The following is a 16,936-nucleotide window of genomic DNA, read 5'->3' as shown; positions in this document are numbered from 1 at the left end:
ACATTATCAATAGAACGTAAGAGGTGATCCATATATTGGATAAGAATCATAGGGAAATTTAAGATGATCGAGGTCTTGGTTAAAGACTTGTGAAAAATGGAGAGTGTCTTAGTAAACTTCTAAGTACTGTATATTTTAGACCTTCCCAGGAAAAGGCCAATAAGTGCTTAATTAATTTAATGAGGAGGGCATTAAAAAATAAAAGCAGAGTGCAGACATACAATTCTGAAATGTGTAGTCTTAAGCAGCCCTGAAGGTAAAATATTGCTTGGGTTCAGTATTATGAAAAGCAGGGCATTACTATTTTCTTTTTATCTTCTTGGAGTACTAAACAAATTAGTATCTTTTCCTGTTGTGTTTTGTGACTTGGAGAATAAGAGTATTACAATAATTGGTACAAGTATGATGAGTCTTTTTTCTACCAGGCTTTCAAGGATTGATTTTGGTCCTTCTTTGCCTTATTGTTTTAAAAGAAAATGTGCAAGTTGTATAAATCTATGTATGAGATCATCTAAACTTTAATATATTGGCACCAGTAAGTCTATTAATATCAGAAGAATGCTTGGACCGTAAAAAGTCCATGAACTACTGGAGATCTTCAGTTGGAGCTTAATTTAGACACAAAATAGTGGTCAAGATTCAAATTACCTATGACCTGATTATGAATACGAGAGTCCTTGGTTATCTCTCTCTCAAGCAAGAGGTTTCCAGGAGAGCATTTAAGCAGGTAATTCCATTTACAAAATGAATTTGCTCTATTAAGTTATCAGATGTAGTTTCACAACAGAAAAAAGAATATTCTTTGGTTGGAGGCACACTGGTGAGCTTTATTGGCTGATGAATAGGCAATGTCTGAAGTTTGTTACATAAATTTCTACAACCTGAGTAGTCGTTCATTCCAAGGGTGAGATTGTGTGATAGTGGCAGAGTTTAAGGTTAGTATTGTAGCACATGATATTAATACAAATTTTTCTAAGGTTGTTCTTCAATATTTAGAGAAGGTTCTTCTAGGAAGTTGAGAAAACTGGCTTAAGTACTTCATTCCCATTCAGAGTACCTGAATTGTTTACCCACATTATTTTTCTATCCTGCAGCTTCTTAGCTAGCACAGAACATTTGCAGATCGTGAGGATCTGTATTAGTCAGGTGTCTCCAGAGAACCCAAACCAATAGGATGTGTATATGCGTATGCAGAGAGAGATTTATATTAAGAAATTGGTCCATGTGATTCTGGAGCCTGGCAAGTCCAAAATCTGCAGAGTGGAGACAGGTAAGAGCCAGTGTTACAGTTCTATACAAAAACTGTCTGCTTCAGAAGTCATTCTTGCCCAGCGAAAGTCAATCGTTTTGTTCTATTCAGGCCTTCAACTGATCAAATAAGGCCCACTCACATTATACAGAGCAACCTGTTCTACTTGAAGTCTACCAATTTCAATGTTAATCTCATCCCCAAACATCTAACAGAAACACCCAGAATAATGTTTGACCACATATCTGGCCACCATAGCCCAAGTTGACATATAAAATTAACCATCAGATGGGGCCAGCCCTGTGGTGTAGTGGTATAGTTCGCATGCTCACTTCAGCAGCTTGGGGTTTGCAGGTTTGGATCCTGAGCATGGACCTACACACTGCTCATCAAGCCATGATGTGGTGGCACCCCACAGAGAAAATAGAGGAATACTGGCACAAGTGTTAGTTCAGGGCCAATCTTCCTCACCAAAAGAAAATAAATTAATAATTAACAATCACAAGATCTAAAAGAATAAGGCTATTAAATTTTATATGTTTTTAATTTCCTTTTTCAAGATATCCTTTACAAGGTAAATTTACAGTTTCAATTTCTTTTGGAAATTCCTTCAAACAGTTTTTAAAAGACAAACCATTTGATATTTTAAATTTTGTCCATTTTTTGTTCTAAGAGGCTTCTCAAATGAATAATTGTTCTCACATCAATAGTTTCCCCAAGTGGCCACTGTAATTTTGGTGAAATTATTTCATTTACAAAGATAACTAACCAATGGCAAAGCTTGTCCTATAAAGATGCCAGTCTGACAAGACCTTTGGGACATGCTGGCCCTTGGGACTGGATCTAGAGACAGATTTATTGCATCTACTCTTATCTTCTTGTCTATGAACTTCCTCTTATAAACTCACAACAGAAACTGGAAAGGACAGTCTGAGAAATAAATGTTGATGCTGTTAGTGAAAGGACAGATTTTTACTGACCTAAGACCAAGAAAAGCCTTTTTAAAATTGATGAGATAAGCAGAAGATTACTTTTAGAATATTTCTTTTATTTCTAGGAGACAAAATTGTCTCAGAATTTGGAAACTTGATAAAATAAACAGGAGCTCAGGTTCAGAATGGGAACTACTTCACCCTCATGGTCAGAAAGACGCAGCAGGCAGGAGGCTCATGGCCTTGAGTAATCTAGTTTTCTGTAAGAGCCTTAATGGCCGTTTTGGCAAGATCTCCAGAGCTGTCTACTGTTGACTACTCAATAGTAGTTAAATTAGAAAAAGAAAAAAATGCCTACTGATTAAGAGGTGCTGAATGTCTAAACTCACAGGACCAAGGGAGAACCATGCCTTGGCAGACTCTTAATAATGGTTCAAAATGGGGACGTTAGGAAAAGATATTAATGGATTATGGAGTATGAGTTTGATGAATCTAGCATAGGTCATCCAAGGCAGGGGACCAGTTGGCAAAGTTTGTAACACAATAGATTAGAATTGGTTCACACGGAAAGATGCAGATCTTAAGGCAAAGTTTCATAAGAAAACTGTTGTTCTGACTATTGAGTTTTGTGTCCAGGTAGAGAAACTATTATTTCATTGAGACAACAATTTGCCTAATGGGCACATTTTTATTAGGGTAAATTGTAAAATTTTCCTGCAGCAAAGAGCTAAGATATTGACCACTTTGCAGTCTGTTGTACTGAGCAAGAATTTCCTGGAGCAAATAGTTGTTATGACAAAGTTTACCTGAATTGTCAGTCAAAGCAGTTAAGTTACATCACTGTAAATGGTCTCAATTATCACTATTAATTTGTGCTGGATTATGAACTTATTATGCACTTATCTTTAGCCTCTCATGGTGATATGTTATTTCACTTAATAAATATTTTGTCTTATTTACCTTTGTATCCTATGTAGAGCCTAGTATAATTTTGTTTTTAAATATTTATTAAATCTAATCTTGTTTTTGGTTCAAATTGAGCAATTAACCAAAAATAGGTTAGTTCAGTTAAATTTCATGTTTCTGAAAAACTATTTTCATGAACAATTGTTTCAATAAATTGATTAATTTTATTCAAATCATATAACTCTCTCATTAGGACATTGACTTTTTCTTCAGTAAAGACCTAATGAAATTATTAGAATAAGAATATGATGAGGCTGGCCCAGTGGTGTAGTGAGTAAGTTCACATGCTCTGCCTCAGCAGCCCAGGGTTCAGGGTTCAGATCCTGGGTGTGGAGCTACACACCATTCATGAAGCCATCCTGTGGTTGCATCCCACATACAAACAATAGAGGAAGATTGCCACAGATGTCAGCTCAGTGACAATCTTCCTCAAGCAAAAGAAGAGGAAGATTAGCAACAGATGTTAGCTCAGGGCCAGTCTTCCTCACTAAAAAGAAAAAGAAAAAGAAAAAAAAAATATGATAAAGATATAGGGAGAACATTGTTTACAGAAACTGAAGAGCAAAGTTGCCCCCTAGCTGAAAAGTGTTTTATGGCTTATGATTTCCTACAAAAAAACTTTGGAAAGAAGCAATGTACAGGTCATATCTAATGTGGACTGAGACGATTTGAATCGTGTTTGTTCCTAATCCTCAGTGGTGAAATAATATGGATTTGAGTTAAATACTATTTCTTATCTTTAATAATAAGATTATCCTCACAATTAAATTCCTTTCTTGTGTTTATTTGAGGGTAACAGGACAAATAAACTTGAATTTAATACTAAGACTGGAAGCAAATATGATAAAGTAAGGTATTCAAATTTGAAAGTATTCATAGGATGTTTACATCATGATGAGATTAATTATATGTAAAGACAGATTGGGTTGAATGAAACATCTTAGATTCATTGGAAAAGAATTTAAATACACATTTAAATTTAATGATGTATTTGTTATAGTTTTCGTGTTAGTCTTAAAAATGAAGAGGACTCTAGAGAATTTTAAAATTAGCTTTTCTAGTGAGCAATAACAACATGTAGTTTGTCAGGATTCGTGATGAGATTTTCATAATCACTGATTTGTTACGGAAAATTTAAACATGTTAGTTTTGTTCCATCTCAGTGAAAAGGGGTTTTATTTACTTCATTTGGAGAATATTAAAATCATTTTTTTGTTGAGGAAGATTAGCCCTGAGCTAACATCTGCAACCAGTTCTCCTCTTTTTGCTGAGGAAGATTGGCCCTGAGCTAAGATCTGTGCCCATCTTCCTCTATTTTATATGTGGGATGCCTGCCCCAGCATGGCTTGACAAGCGATGCATAGGTCCGCACCTGGGATCCAAACCAGTGAACCCTGGGCCACTAAAGCGGAACGTGTAAACTTAACCGCTGCACCACTGGACTGGCCCCCAAAATCACTTTTAGAAGTTATTTGTCTGTCTTTGATTTGAGTTTTTCTCTATTTTTTATGGATGCTGATTAAAGTAAAAAGTTTTTCTAATTTTTAAACAAAAGATTGGATCTGTTCATCACTTACTCTCTTTTTTCATAATGTCCTTTTCTTGCCCATTCTCTGAGAAAATAATGACACTTTTTTTTTCTCAGAAAGTGTGAAAGCTAGTTATTTGGAGAGAATAACAATAACCTCAACAATACTCCTTAGCAAAATGTGATAAAAATTAATTAAACTTTTATAAAAATTCCATAATGTATAGAGCAATAGTACATTCTTTCCAATGTATATTTATTAAATGATGCATTAATGCTATATTTTTCTTCATATGAGTTCAGCCATGATTCCTTGAAACCTTGTGAAAGTAAAATCCGATAAACTGTCAATTTGTTCAGCTCAGTTTTAATATACATCTTTCATAATAAGAAAACATCTATTGTGTGATCCAAAGAATTTTCTCTTATAAGCTTGATAATCATAATGAATTTCTGCTGAAATTTTCTCTCTATTTCAGTGTCAGCCAACAAGAGTTAATTTTTGTATTATCTTTTTTACGACATTTTCAATGGAATAGAGTAGCTATAGCTTCTTAATAAGCCGTGACATTCTCCATCTTTCTTCTAATTTGTTTTAAAGGACACCTGAATATATTCCTCTATTTCTTGTATTCAAAATGAAAATACACTGTAATATACCTACTAACTTTTAGATTTTATATTACTAAAATACTTCTGACTTCTTGTCTGATTTAATAATTCTTGGTTATCCAATATCTGAGAAAAGACTCAAATAATATTTGAATAAATTACACTGTGTCCTGTCCTTGTGACCCACATCTCTGTAATGATTCAAATACTGACATACTTCTCTTGGCTGTCACGCTGTTGACATTTCAGATTTCCATGAGATCAATGTGTCACAAGATATTTGAAGGTGAATGAAAAGTTGGATATCTAGAGCAAACATCTAAAATAGTTTATCCACATTGTAATGTCACATCATTGCGCTTGTGATTGCCTCAGACTCTATAGGATTTTACTTAATTATTTATATTAACTATAATTATTTTCCACTGTTGTTTGGTTTCCTTGAAAAACACATTAATACATAAAATTTTAAAAATATGTAGAACATAAAAATCTGTGAATATTGTATATTTAATGAGCCTACTATTTTCCATCTGAATGATAAAAATGCATAAGAAAACCTAGATTTAAGTTTTGTCTGTCTGATTTATAGTGGCTTTAAAGATGTGTGATAAAATCATTTAACTGTTACATTTATCATAAACAATGGTTACAAGTGATATAGTTTTCTTATTTTAAATGTTAATAATTGAATATTTAAAGAAAATTTCAATGAAGATGTCATGACAAAACACATAATTTTTATTTATTTTATAAGACTGTTCTTCCAATAAAATAGAAACTTCTAGCTGAAGCAAAAAGGAAAAAAATGCTCCTAGAAGTACTTCTTTTTGCTGTTATTTGCTTCATGCTTGTAATCTCAGGGCTTCTTAAAAGTGAAAGTGATAAATTACTATCAGTCTATGACAGCTTTTTGACGTGTCCCTTTGTACATGAGAAACTAAGTCGAGACCACCTGAACTCATTTCTCCTGGGATTTTGAACAACTGTAAAAAATGGTTTTGTTTTGGACTTGGTAGGGCTCTGAAATGAAAATGCCATTATGCTGAGGACAGCACATCAATCTAATTTGTACCTGGATCCCCAGTCTCATCCTTTCCCAGTTGAGACTGTTTTACAATAAGCAAGCTAATGGCAGTCTTTCTTCATACTTTAGTAATATTTTCTAAGTGACTTTTATATTTATATTAACAAGATTGGAACATAACAGAGCTTTACTAATTTAAACTGTTACTAATAAATTTATCTAAAGTTGTGAAAACAGGAGGAATGTAGTACGTGGGTGCTGTGGTTTTTTTGTGAGTAAAGTTGATACACCAGCCAAGGACATCCCCAAAAAAGGCAAATGAGAAGATGTGAAAAGCTGCGATTATGTTGTGTTTAAAAATAAAACAAGCAAAGTCTAATTGTGTAGTAATTTTATGCAAAAGTGGGAAACAAAAATATTGTTCTTTTGATTTCTATTATATCACTGTGATTAAAAATAGATTTGATAGTTCAGAGGAAAAGGGAAATATCCATACAATAAAATCCTGCATCATTTTGTTATCCTAAAAGAACTTATGAAATATAATCATATTATATTAATTGAATAAGAATTACAACTTTAAGGAATTGGCACATAAAATTTTTGTTAAAAAAGAAATCTCAGATTTGATAAGAAGTGCACTGTGATCTCTATTTTGATTTATCTAGACATTTCTTAAGTGCCTATTATGCATGCATGTTTGTTTTAATATATTTATCTAAATGTAGATAACGAATTTGATGAGATTAAATGCATATACACACACACACACATACATATATGTATATGTATGTCTGTACATATATATGTGTGTATACACACACACACACACGCGCAAAAATGGATGCAAAAGTGCATTACCCTGCCAGCATTATTTTCTGCTGGATTGAGCACTATATTCTAGGCAAGAGTTCTGTTTAATCTGAGGTGCCTAAGCCTTCAGGATTTCATGTAAAATTCTACGTTGTGTGTGTGTGTGTAGTGTAGAAGAAATATGATTATCATGTTATATAAGATATTAAGCCAAAGAAGTCCTGGAATCAGTAATTTCTAAAGTAATTTCATTATTCTAGAACCACCATTACTAAAATTACTCGGCTACCCAGTCTAGCATGTGATTGTGAAAAGAAAAGAACTCCTTTAAATTGGCTGAAGTATGCCCAGGGATCTTAGAGCATTGTTCCTAGGAAGTAGAATGCAAGGACAATCTCCATCTCAGTTTTTTACATCAATCATGGTTCCATCAAAAGCACACTCAACCTGTACTTTTAAAAGACTTGATTGAAGCAACTATTTATAGTGTGGTAGATGGAATTACGTAGTTTCCTAGGAGGCTTCAAGCCACTGAGGCACTAGTAACAGCCAGAAACCCTTTCGGGCAGCACATCCCAGTGTGAATTTAGGCACTTGTCAAGCTATAGTTCTGGAGGAACTCAGCTCCCTTCAGAACCACATGAAAGCAGAGCTGTAAGGGGCTTCATAACCCGAACTCATTCTTCTCCTTTATCTGACCTCCTGCTAGATGCCTTCATTGGTTGACACCAACCAGAAGCCAGACGGAAGGGAATCCGTGGATATGCAATCTGTGCAGCACTCAGTCTCCCAGGGCTCAGAGCAGGAGAGAGGAAGATGGAACACGAATTGAGAGGGCCTAGGGAGAGTAACCAGCATAGGGTACTATTTTTTTTTTTAAGGCTGATTCGAAGTTATTCCAAACAGAACTACTCAATCAGAATTCCTGGAATTAGAACCCAAGAATCTACATATAATAAATAGAAACCAAGGTGAATTTCTGCATATTAAAGTTTGGAACCCTGAGGAGAATCACCAGAAATATTCCCAGCAAAAGAACTACACTGTGCATATCTTTGTTTATTGAAAGATTTTAACCAAGTTTTCCCGAACAATCGAGCTCCTCATTCTCTAAGATGAATTGCAAGATGTTCCTAGAAAATATTTTCACACTGCTGGCAGTTTTTGAAATAGCAAGATTTTCTTTCTCTTATGACTTGTATGAGAAAATGGCTGTTTAGCACCCTTGTTAAATTAGGTTACTGCTCAGACTGTAGTTCCACTAACATCAAATACTCTCTTACTTATAAAATGACTATAAACTTGAATAAAACACTACTACCAACAATGATTCCATTAAAACTGCCTAATCTTACAGTATAATTTTCAAAAAGGTAATACTGTAACTTTAATGCAAATGTACAAAGTAAAGATGTGTCAGTGATTTTATTTAACTTGTTAATTAATGAGGGAACCAATACGTTGTTAAAACTGGTCGAAAGAACATTTGACAGTTTAGGCAATTTAACAAAGAAATATTAGGGGAAGATTTTTCAATTATTTACAAAACTAATTAATGTCCATCAAGGCCATAAACTACAATCTTTAATGTTATTTGTCCCAAAGGATGAAAAATACTTCCACCTCTACTGGCCACCATTCTACAAAGTAACCTCTGCCTCTATAAAGTTGTAAAATGGACAATAACACATCAATCCAACACTGTGCTGACAAGACACCCAGTATTCTCTTTTACCTATTTCTGAACTTAGAATAATTTTTCTGACACTAATAGCCATCCTTAACATAAATGTCAAGTCAAGATCACATCATAATATTTGGGAAATATAGGCACATCCTCATTTTCTAAATACTATAAGTGAGTTACAACTCTGTGGATGAGATTTATTTAAAATATATTTAAGATATATCTATACAAGTTAGATATATTTAAGATATAGTTAATTAAGATAAATATATTCAACATTCCTTAAATTAAAAGTTGCAATGGAGAAAATAGGAAGCAGGAAAAGAAGATGAAATATCAGTAATTAAATTTTAAAACATAATATTTAGATCCCTGTGATTGTAAAAGATCTTGAAGTACTGGATGAAGGTGGGAGCAGCACTGTGGCTAAAAAGGAAAAGAAGTGTAAAAGATGACATTGGTCTCAATAATCTCATAATACAGATAATTGTTTGAAGGAATCCCACGCACCCAAAGATAGTAAGTAACACACACAAAATAAATATCACGTGGTAAATTAATACCACAGCATGTAGCAAAACAATAAAGGCAGTTCAGATTGGAAAAACCAGGAAGACTATCTGAATGAAGTAAAATTTGAAAAGAGATGTAGGAGAATAAAATTCGCATTGTCAGAGGAAATCTGAGAGCAGTACAATGAAAGAGACAGAAGTGATTCATGTTGGCATTCATTCGCAAATGTCAGTTGAGTCCCAATTCTATACCAGGTATTGGCTAGCCATAGAAAATATAATGGTTAGCAAGATGGATGTATTTCCGGCTCTAATAGAACTTTCATTATGATGTTTGCCAACAGTTAACAAGTAGTTACGTTAACTGCAGTTTATTTTTAAAAACTTCGCTGTGTAAGCAATTTCACTGGAAACCTGTTAATAAAGCGAAGCTCTATTTATTACGTTCACTATCATAAGGTAGAGCACAGCTTTGACAGAATCTTAAGAGTGTCTTGGAAGGTGGAAGTAGGTTGAGGATATTTATAGGGTCTGGGCCTGAGATCAGATGTTTTAAGAGGGTCTGTCAAGTTAGGAACATGTTGGGACTGGGCAAAATATGTGATGGTATAGTTGAGGATTGGTTAAACTGCAAAGAGACGGTCTTGAAGGATTCTTGATAGTTAAATGCTGCTTGATAAGAAGTCTTTCTCTAGCTAAGTAGAAAGTTGTCACAGATAAATTAGTATGCAGGAATTTCTGGAAGCAAAGTGCCATATTAGTTATTGGTTTATAATCGTATCTATGTTAATCAGTTTCCTAGAATGAACAAGATGTAAACGGTCTGAGTTCTCATTCTTAAGAACTATGAAAGCCATGCCATATTGATTCTAATGGTTGTATTATATATGTGTACACACACACACACATATATATGTAGATATATATATGGGGGAGAGGGAGAGAATGCTATGTCATATTGATATCAATGGTTTCAATATGTATATGTATACACACAATACACAGACTCACACACACACTTATGTGTGTAATATACACCCAATTGTCCAATGTCCTGATCAGGGTTACATTCTACTGCAGTTATTAAATAGTATCTTAAAAACACTTCAAAAGAAGACACAACAACCTTTTCATTCAGCTATATTTATTTCTGATCAACATAACGTGCTTTATTAATGAACATAATCAGTTTTAGAAATAAATTCTTGTCAATGAAGTGAATAGTGTTCAAAGAAGTGCTCTAGTTAAAAGTGATGTATAGACACATCTATCCTTACATGAACAGTGTGTTTGGATCTGATGAGCCCAGTTATTTATATTCTTTGAATTGACACTTGATATTTAAACCTGAAATACTACTGCATTTGCCACTGACCTACAGGGTTATTGATAACTTCCTTTGATTGCATGGGTAATTGACTATCTCTAATAGCATACTATTTGATTCTAATGTGCCTTTTATGGAATGGGCAGATGAACTACCTAAAATAACACAGAATCTTGCAAGTTGTTGCTAAATTGTTTTGGATTTGTTGTTTGCTTTTTGTTTTTTGTGTTTTGTTTTTTTTTTTTTTTTTTTTTGCTAACGGACGTTGAGTGAGTGTATGGCAGAATTTGATCTGAGGTCTATTTTCATTTTTACCTATGAAGTTAAGAAGAGATATATATCCCTCATTCTCTCTAGCTATTTTTTTAAATTATTTTGTTGAAATCATAAAGGTTTATAACATTGTATAATTTTGGGTGTGAATTATTATCTATCACTTTCTGTATAGGCTGCCTTGTGCTCACCACTGGTAGTCTAATTTTTGTCCATCACCATACATCTGTACCCTTTTACCCCTTTTGCCCAGCCCCCAGCCCCTTCCCCTCTGGTAACCACTAATCTGTTCTCTTTATCCAGTGTTAGTTTATCTTCTACATGTGAGTGAAATCATGTAGTATTTTTCTTTCTCTCTCTGGCTTATTTAACTTAAAATCATACCCTCAAAGTCCAGCCATGTTGTTGCAAATGGGACATAGTTGTCTTTTTTATGGCTGAGTAGTATTCCATTCTGTATATATACCATGTCTTTGTTATACATTCATCTGTACCAGGGCACTTGGGTTGCTTCCACATCTTGGCTATTGTGAATAATGCTGCAATGGACATAGGGGTGCATAAATCTCTTTGGATTGTTGATTTCAAGTTACCCAGTGGTGGGATAGCTGGTCCATATGGTAGTTCTATTTTTGATTTTTTGAGGAATCTCCATACTGTTTTCCATAGTGGCTGCACTAGTTTGCATTGCCACCAGCAGTGTACGAGGGTTCCCTTTTCTCCACATCCTTTTCAACACTTGTTATTTTTCCTCTTGGTAATTATAGCCATTCAGACAGATGTAAGGTGATATCTCATTGTAGTTTTGATTTGCATTGTCCTGACAATTAGTGATGTTGAACATCTTTTCATGTGCCTGCTGGCCATCTGTATATCTTCTTTTGAGAAATGTCTGTTCATATTCTCTGCCCATTTTGTGATTGGTTTGTTCATTATTTTGTTGTTGAGCTGTATGTGTTCTTCATATATTTTCAAAATTAACCCCTTGTTGGATATGTGATTTCAAATTATTTTCTACCAGTTGGTGAGTTGTCTTTTCATTTTTTTCATGGTTTCCTTTGCCTTGCAGAAGATTTTTAGTCTCTTGTAGTCCTATTTGTTAATTTTTTCTTTTGTTCTCCCTGCCTGAGTCGACATGGTAGTCAAAAAGATGCTGCTAAAGATACAGATATATATGAAAAACAGTAATTTATTGCCTCTTTGTCTTACAGCAGTTTGCAACAGAAGAAAACAACAAATTAACAGGGTGTTATAAAAACACTAAGAAGAGGAATGTAGAGATAGAGTGATGATGGAAGTTCTTTCTATGGCTTGGCCTTTAAATTCGAGGATGAGAAGGGTGTCTGTGTCACTATTGATATATTCAGGAATATAGAGGAACTATATTTCAGAGAGAGAAAAGTTACTGTAAAGATCGTGAAGCAGAAAGAAACATGACATGATGCAGAGAAGGTTAGAGTTCTTTTGAAACAAGAACAAATCAAAAGAATGGACAGAAATGTAAGAGTTCATCGCCAGATGAGTTTGGCAGGTTGGAGTTGCCAGGTCTCGTGAGGCTTGGTAAAAATAAGGCAGGAAGTTGGGTATTATTCTAAAGAAAATAATGAATACTATAAAGATTTGAAGAAGTGCATTTATATTATCTGTTTGGGATATCAAAACAATACTCAAGTTGATGTGTGCAGAATGGATAGATTGGAGGGGGAAAAATAAGAAATTTGAGAAAACAATTTGATGGCTAATGGTAACAGTCTCTTAAACATGGTAGCTGAGAAAGGAAGTGAGTACAAATATGTTCTGAAGGTTTCGTTAACCTAGATGTTGAGTTCACCAAGAATGATGAGAGGAGAAGTTTAGAAGAAGACTGTAAACCAGGAATAAATATTCTGAGAGAGATGGCAGCTCTCATGCCTCTTTTCTCAAAACTATATGGTGTCAGAGTAGTAAATATCTCCTGCTTTTGTGTGTCACTGGGGAAATAGCATCACCAAGGAATAGCCACATATTCCTTCGGGTTAGGAGAACATGTGAGAATATTGTGAGGATATCATAGAATTTTCTAATCACTAAGGGAGAATTCAGAGGATGGAACTAGAAGTCTGTATGGAATTAAATGTTGGCAAGTTTTCTCAGGTTAATGACAATATTGAGTCATATGTGCATAACAGTTGATTATCAAGGAGATTTGTACTCTAAGTGATTGCTAAAGTAAACAGATATATAAGACCTTATGGAATTGGTCTTGGTGGAGATGTAGAATATAGGTGTCCTTCAAGAGTCTCTGAGTAACCCATTAAAAATTGCACAAGAGGTTTATTTAAGAATCATTTGGGAAAAGATTATGGAGGACTTTGAATGCTGGGGTAAAATACTTGCTTTAATCCTATGGATTGCATTACGTATATGAATATGAAGATGACTATGTCTCTAAAATTGAATTCAGCCCTCTGCCAACAGCTAGCTGGTGACCTTGAACAAGATATTAAATGTTTAACTGTATGTTTATCTCTAAAATTGGTATGACAACTGATTGCATGTCTACTTGATACTATTGCTAAGACAAACATATAAAATAATATGTTTAGAAAGTATAAATATTACAAAATTAGGTAGCTACTTATTGGGGTAATTTTTGGTCTACCTCCTCATTTTCAGGACTTGATGAATGTTCAAAAAGTAGTGTTTCTTCCCACATATGTTAGAGGTGACAGAGAGAGAGAGAACCAGAGACAGAAATAGAGACAGAGAGAAGATGGTATCAAGATGGCAGTATAGACAGACTCTGAACTCAGCTCCTCCCATGGACACAACAAATTTACAACCACTCTTGGAACAATTACCCCTGAGAGAAAACTTAAAACTGGATGAAAAGAACCCCCAGAAAAAGAGACAGTGCTGACTCTTAGTTTGTACTCTTTGTCAAGTAGATTGCTTCTCTCTTTTTCATTACTTGTTTTTCTGGGGTTTTGTCCTATTCCCTTACTTGGAACATATTCCTTTGTCTCCTCATATTGACTCTTTCTCTGTGCTTAGGGCTATGCATTTTCTGGAGAGAAAAAAAGCCACCTTCAAGCCACAGTGCTTTGCAGCTGGCCAGGAGAAATCCTAAGGTATGAAGCCTTCCCTGGAGGAGTGCAGAATCTGAGCAGGGGAGCATTACCACAATAAGCAACTTTTGGACTCAGCACAACCAAGACAAGTGGCTTTGCTGGCTGTTAACTACAACGAGGAATACCCCTAGAAAAGCTATCAGACATAAGGCGAAAAAAACCTGCTCTTAAAAGGCCCACGCACAAATTCACCCATTTTGGAAAGCAACCTAAAATCAACAGAAAGAAAGGTACACAGTCCTTTAGTGAAAAGAGACTCACTTGACAGGCTCTGGGTGCGTCTCAGTGAGAGGGGAGACCTCCCCAGGGACAGAGACATTGGTAGCAGCAATTACTGTGACCTAGTACAGGCATGCTGACATAGATGCTGGTAGACGCCACTAGAGTTCTTCCTCCCTGGCCTACAAAGCTAAAGTAACCAAAATAGCATAGTAATGGGACAACAAACAGACACACAGATCAATGGAAAAGAATTGAGAGTCCAAAAATAAACCTACACATCTATGGACAGCTAATTTTCAACAAGGGAGCCAAGAAAATACAATGAAGAAAAGAAAGTCTCTTCAATAATGATGTTGGGAAAACTGGAGAGCCACATGCAAAAGAATGAAAGTAGACCATTATCTTTCACTATACACAAAAATTAACTCAAAATGGATTAAAGACTTGAATGCAAGACCTAAAATCATTAAACTTATAGAAGAAAACATAGGCAGTATGCTCTTGGACATTAGTCTTAGCAGCATATTTTCAAGTACCATGTCTGACCAGGCAAGGGAAACTTAGAAAAAATAAACAAATGAGACAACATCTAACTAAAAATCTTTTGCATAGCAAAGGAAACGATCAACAAAACAAAAGGACAACCTAAGAATTGGGAGAATATATTTTCAAACCATATATCTAATAAGGGGTTAATATCTAAAATATGTAAAGAACTCATACATCTCAGCAACAAAAAAACCTAACAACCCAATTAAAAAATTGGCAAATGATCTGAACAGACATTTCTCCAAAGAAGATATAAAAATGGCCTACTGGTACATAAAAAGACATTCAACATCACTAATTATCAGGGAAATGCAAATAAAAACTACAGTGAGATATCACTTCACACCAGTCAGAATGACTATAATTAACAAGACAGGAAACAACAAGTGTTGGAGAGGATATGGAGAATAGGGAACTCTCATATACTGCTGGTGGGAGTGCAAATTGGTGCAGCTGCTTTAGAAAACAGTATGGAGACTCCTCAAAAAATTAAGAACAGAACTACCATGTGATCCAGCTATTCCACTGCTGGGTATTTATCCAAAGAACATGAAAATACAAATGCATAAAGATATATGCACCCCTATGTTCATTGAAACATTATTCACAATAGCCAAGACTTGGAAACTACTTAGGTTCCTATCAAGAGATGAATGGATAAAGCAGATGTGGTATACATACACAATGGAATACTATTCAGCCTTAAAAAAGGAAGAAATCTGGCCATTTGTGACAACATGGATAGACTTTGTGAGTATTATGCTAAGCGAAATAAGTCAGAGGGAGAAATTCAAATACCATATGATCTCACTCATAAATAGAAGATAAAAACACCACCAAACAAACCCATAGAGACAGAGATTGGATTGGTGGTTACCAGAGGGGAAGGGGGGAGGGAGGTGGGCAAAAGGGGTGACTAGACACATGTGCACGGTGATGGATTGTAATTAGTCTTTGAGTGGTGAACATGATGAAATCTACACAGAAATCAAAATATAATGATGTACACCTGAAATGTATATAATGTTATAAACCGATGTTGCTGCAATAAAAAACAAAGAAACTCTAAAATAAAAAAAAAAGAAATAGAGAGATGGGGTGGATGGGGGCAAGAGGCCAGAGTCCTATGCCAGTATCATAACTATATTTGGGAGCCTTTGATAGCCATGTTCCTCAAGGAGCGAACAAAAAAATTCTCCGAAGAAACAGAAAGTGACAAAGCAGACGCACCTAAAGTTGGGAAGATGGAGAGAGAAGACATCGTGTCTTTACAGTAGATCTCCAATCCCTGATCCTGTTCCAGAGACCCAGCTTTGTTGCTAGCCTTGTGTTTTGTGAGATATCCCAGTATTCTTCCATTAAATTCCCCCTTTTGTTCCTAAAAGTTGTTCAAATTGGGCTTCTGTAACTTGGAGCCAAAGAATCCTAATTCCAAAAGTATCACACTGCGCTTAGAATGAAATACAAAGCCTTTTCCATGCCCTCCCAGTACCATCTGGTCCTGCCTTTTTTTCCCTTCTAATCTCTTCCCAGTCTCCTCCTCGCTCTCTGTGGCAGGACAGATCATCTCTACTTTCCAGACTCTCAAAGTTTGTTTTTCTCTAGAGTATCTATGCTGGTTTTTGTGCTTTGTCTAGAATTCTCTGTTTCCAGTCATTTTCCTGACTGACTCCCCTAGATAAATTATATAGAAGTTCAGCATCTTAGAAGGCCTTTCTCTGACCACCCTTATAAAGTAGCTTTCACTTTATCACTCTCCATCACATTACTCTGTACTTTTTAAAATTAGAATTTAAGCTTCATGATATTAGAGACACTTTGTGTTTTATATACCCCTTTTTCCATGTCACCTAGAGTAGGGAATAGACCATAACAAGCATCAAATATTTATTCAAGGAATAAAATTTAAAAATGTAAGATATTATGGATTTTTTAAGATGTTTGAGTCAGAAAATTACAAGGTCATAGTTTTTTTAAGTTACAAAAGATGTAGTGTTCAAAATATAGTATCGAGGCATTGAAGTCAGACTCATTCAAGATTATCACAATAATCAAAGCCTCAAGTAATGGTGATCCTACATGGAAGAAATCAATATGGCAGGAAAGAAAATATAAGAAGTGGTACATTT

Source organism: Equus asinus, chromosome 11, assembly GCF_041296235.1.
Source record: "Equus asinus isolate D_3611 breed Donkey chromosome 11, EquAss-T2T_v2, whole genome shotgun sequence".
Classification (NCBI taxonomy): domain Eukaryota; kingdom Metazoa; phylum Chordata; class Mammalia; order Perissodactyla; family Equidae; genus Equus; species Equus asinus.
This window is presented reverse-complemented; position numbering follows the sequence as displayed.